Source organism: Protobothrops mucrosquamatus, unplaced genomic scaffold (genome assembly GCF_001527695.2).
Source record: "Protobothrops mucrosquamatus isolate PMUCROS unplaced genomic scaffold, P.Mucros_1.0 scaffold1316, whole genome shotgun sequence".
NCBI lineage: Eukaryota > Metazoa > Chordata > Lepidosauria > Squamata > Viperidae > Protobothrops > Protobothrops mucrosquamatus.
The window spans coordinates 158,565-163,228 of NW_015387517.1; positions in this window are offsets into that span (position 1 = coordinate 158,565).

Consider the following 4,664-nt stretch of genomic DNA (forward strand, 5'->3'; position numbering starts at 1 on the left):
GATGTTCTTCCTGCTCCCTGATAAGTATAGTCTGCTGGGTAGTCATCCCATGTGGAGCCATTAAGGATACAAAGGTCCAAGCGTACAGTCATCTGTCTTACACAAAGACCTGCCCGATTTGCCTTGGTGTCTTTAAATTGTCTGGCAAGCAGGGGTTCTCCTGGTACATTCACATCATAATGGATCTTAAATTGATTAAATAATGCTTGATCGTTTGGGCCCATCCTAGCGTTTAAGATATTTATCTAAGCAGCCCAGGATAAAATCTTCTATACCCTCCCAGATCTTATTGATCAGATTATTCTTGTTGAATGGGGGAATATAAATATTAAAAAACAAAATCTTCAGCTGATTAAATAAAAGTAGGGTAGTCACAACGCATGGCTGCAGAGGTGGCAATGGTATACATTTAAAATGCAAAGATGTATTCACTAATGTCACAATGCCCCCTTTAGCTCTCCCACCCACCTTACTTGGAACTGCTGGGATATAGTTACCCCAGTAACCATCTAATTGTATCTCTGTAGAGGCCCAGGTTTCCTGTAAAAAGAGAATGTCAAATTGTGATATATAGTCCAAAAAATGTTGGTCTTTTGATGGGACAGACCAACCCGCTATATTCCAGGTTATAATGGAGAGGGGGTCATCTTTTGCAGCTCGTCAGGAGATTTGCTTTATACAAAGGGAAGTTGTAGGGTTGTTGCAATGGCTTGAGGTGTCATCCTGCATGAAATTGGCCTTCTCTAAATGGAGGGGAGCCCCATCAAAATTCTGTGTAGACTCCTGGGAAATTTGTTTGAGGTATGAAGATTTAGCACCGGCTAACAAGACTTGCCATTCCGGAACCTCTTCTCTAGGTGTAGAGCAGGGGGTTATTAGGTCATGTTCCATTTGGCTTTGCAATGATGGCACTGACAGGGGTCCTCTCTCTCGAGAGAGATTGATATGTTGCAGAAGGTATCATCGGAAAATCATATAAGGATGCTAGCATCTCCTTCTCTTTTGGGGCCTCTAGTGGCCCCTGTGAGTTCTGTTTTCCATGAACTCATATTCTTGCAAACTCTTGCCCCCAGGGAGGGAAGTAAGAGGCTCAATTATAGGGGAAACCAAATCAATAAGCGGTTCGGCTGTATCGATTGTGACCAATAAGGATTTCTTTAGATTTTCTAACTTGAGTAGTATATTATCTTGTTCACTCCTTGGGAGAGCACCAAAAGCATTAATGAGCCCAGTTTCTGTGCTATTAAGTACATCTTCTGTAAGTGCTGGCTTACTCCTACTTTCTCCCACTCCTTTTCTCTGGGCTGAGGATGCGGAAGAGACAGCAACCTTGGGAGCTCGCATGTTAACAATTTCCTCGCAGAAAACTCTGATGGGAGAGATTTGAAAGGAGACTAGATAAGCCTTCATCTTAAATAGCATCAGTGGTATGGTGGACTGTTTGAAGGAGAGAAATATCCACTTCCAATTTGGGGCCTCAGGGAGCCACTCCACAGTATGTAGATCAATCTGCCCCCAATGACAGTGCAGAAGCTGGCTTAGGGAATTTAGTATAGCATTCTTGGAGTTCCAGCGACCATGATTAACCCTGTTCATGTGGATTCTCAGCACAACCTGATGTGTTTGTAGTGAGCGATGTGGTTGATGCAATTGGTGTAATTGTAAATGGGATGCTTTATTGTCTTCCCATGAAACTTCTCTATTGATACCTCCTCCTCTTGTTGCCTTAGCTGGAGAAAGACTGTTTTTCCGAGTGGGCTGCCACCTTCTAGTAGGCTCTTTATCTGTCCCCCAGTGTCTGTGCTTTAAGGTGTTGGGTTTGCTTTTTGCGTGGATGTGTGGTGGTGACATCCTGTGTGGTTTTCGTGAGTGTGGGTCTGGTTTCATTTTTTGTGTTAGGGACTCGTTTGCCAATAAGGGCGGGTTTCCAAATGGCTTGTAGGCGGGAGGTATCATCTCGTTTATTCATGCTGTGTGGGCGTTTTTCTATCTCAATGGCTTCTCTGATTATTCTGTTGTTAAAGTGTTCAGTTTTGGCAATAGTTCTGGTCTTTTTAAAGTCAATTTTATGTCCTGTGGCTTTAAGGTGTTGGACCAGGGAAGAAGTTAGTTCCTCTTTTCTGACTGAGTTCTTGTGTTCTTCAATGCGTGCATTTATTCTTCTGTTGGTTTGTCCGATGTATGTGGTGGGGCAGGCGGTGCATGGGATTTCATATACTCCTTGATTTTCTAACTCAATTTTGTCTTTGGGGTTTCTTAGGATGGTGGATATTTTTCGGTTTGTGCAGAATGCTGTCTTGATGTTGTGTTTGTGGAGGATCTTGCTGATTCTGTCTGTGGTGCCTTTTATGTATGGGAGGAGGGCTTTGCCGTTTTCTTGTTCTCTGTCTTGGATTTTAGTGGGGGTTTCTTTTTGGATTAGGTTGGTAATCTTATTTCTTTGGAATCCGTTGGATGTCAGTACGTTAGTGAGAGTGTGTAGTTCGGTTTTTAGGTGTTGTTCGTCAGCTAAGCGTTTTGTTCTGGAGATGAGTGTCTTGGCTACGGAGTTGATCTGTGCTGGGTGGTGGTGTGATATGTATGTATGTATGTATGTATGTATGTATGTATGTATGTATGTAAGTAAGTCTTTGGTTATTCGGGTTTTCTCCCGCGTAAAATTGGAAGTGTCTTGGCGATGTTTCGACGAAGTCTCATTCGTCATCTTCAGGCTGGTCTCTTCAGCTTCGTGCTTCTAGGAGTAATGTGTGATCGCAGCTGTTTCTTCCTTTTAACTGCCAGTGGGGTTTGAACTGATTGGGTGGGTGCTTGGCTGTGTTCTGATTGGATGGAGGTGTGTTCTGATTGGTTAAGGAGCTTGGCTGTGCTCTGATTGGATGGGGGGGTTGGCTGTGCTCTGATTGGATGGGGGAGTGTTCTGTTTGGGTGGGGGCTTTGTTGTGCTCAGGTTAGTCTGAGTTGCAGGGGGATTTGAGATGGTGAGCTTCGTTGCTGTTGTTTGGCCTAGGAAAATCAAAGCTAGAAAAATTTTAATAAAACCGAGCTTTCATCGGAAACTCCCGATATCGTCAGGGTTCTTAAAGCTAGTTAATGGGGGTAACCTATATAAGATAACCCAGCGCCTGCATCCGGCTTCTGGACCGTGTCATTGGTCCCTGTTGATTAGACTGCGTTCTTGGCTTATCCTTGACATTAGCATCCAACCCTTTCCTGTTTCTCCTCCGTATACTCTCATTAACTCCCTCGTTATCAGTTCTCGGGCTAAGCGGGATCCTCCCTTTCCTTTTTGGGATAATCATTGTCTCTGTGCTCGTCTCACCCTCTTTCACTTTGTTCTTCTCGCTGGGGGTCTTAGGGTGCAGGTCATTCAATCCTCCCTTACCCCTACCGTATACTCTATCCGAGCTCCAATTGACTCCCCCCGCTCCCTTGGATTGTGAATTGGGTGTTTCTCTCTGCTCTGTGTCTTCTACCTTCTTCTCTCTTACCACAGTGAGCGGTACCTGTTTGCCTGTCATTCAACCCAACGCCTCTTGCTTTATCCCCCTTTTCAATGTTCCTTACTCCTATCCTATCAGTGGTGTCCTGCCGTTGGTAATCGTGGTTTCCGACTAACACTGGTTCCTCACAGAGAAATCACCGTGTTTTAAGTGCGAATGTTCTTTGTCCGTAATCCTGCGTATATGCGCTGAGCAAATTGATAGGATGCCTTTTTCCTCCCCCCTTTTTCTTTTAAGCGCAACCGGGTTACCATCGCATGCCTGTCAATCCTACATGCGAGTAGCCCATCTTTGTTACTATTTCTGGTGCCATTCTCCACGGTTTCCTCGCCTGGCCTCCTGACGCTCGCGTTGGTATCTTGGACCTCATTCGACCACTCTGGGGATGGAGTTCTTTCAAGGTGCGGTGGGGAGTTCCATAGGTCCCCCACCATATCATCTTTCTTTCCTTCGCCCCCCTCCAGAGGTCTCCCAATTCTCCGGGGACGTTCATTCGTCATCGGTATCTGAGGGTTTGTCGGCTGTTGGTTGGGACTCATCAGCTGTAGGCCGGGCGTCATACAAACGCTCGTAGGTTGCTGAATGTTAGTTATAGCCCCAGTTCTCCGCGGACACTCACTCATCTTCAGTATTGGAGGGTTCATCAGCTGTTGGTCGGGGCTCATCAGCTGCTGGCCGGGCGTCGTGGGCGCGCCCGTGATGTGCTGAATGTTAATTGCAGCCCATATTGTACTCCCTGGAGTGGAGCCAAGATGGTGGACAGGCAGCAAAGGCTGTAAAGAGCTCCTCCAAAAGCAAAAACTTTTTTATTATTATTATTTTCTTTTATTTTTATTTTAACTTTTAACTTTTTAATCCCTTTTAACATTGCATTTTAAACCTATTTTTATCCTATTTTAACCTATTTTTAACCCTTTTTAACCTTTTTTTTTTATTGAAAATTTTTAAAATTTTTACAATATAATTCCCCACCTCCCTCATACCCCACCCTTCCCCACCCCCTCCCTTCCCCCCGACTTCCCAGAGCTACACACAGGGTTTACAATACAATAATTATATTCTGTCTTAAATTATATTATCCTTAAATTAACAATTCTATAACATCCTTTAGCTCTCTTCTAAACTGACATATTAAACATCATTATTACAAATTATTTAATTTTA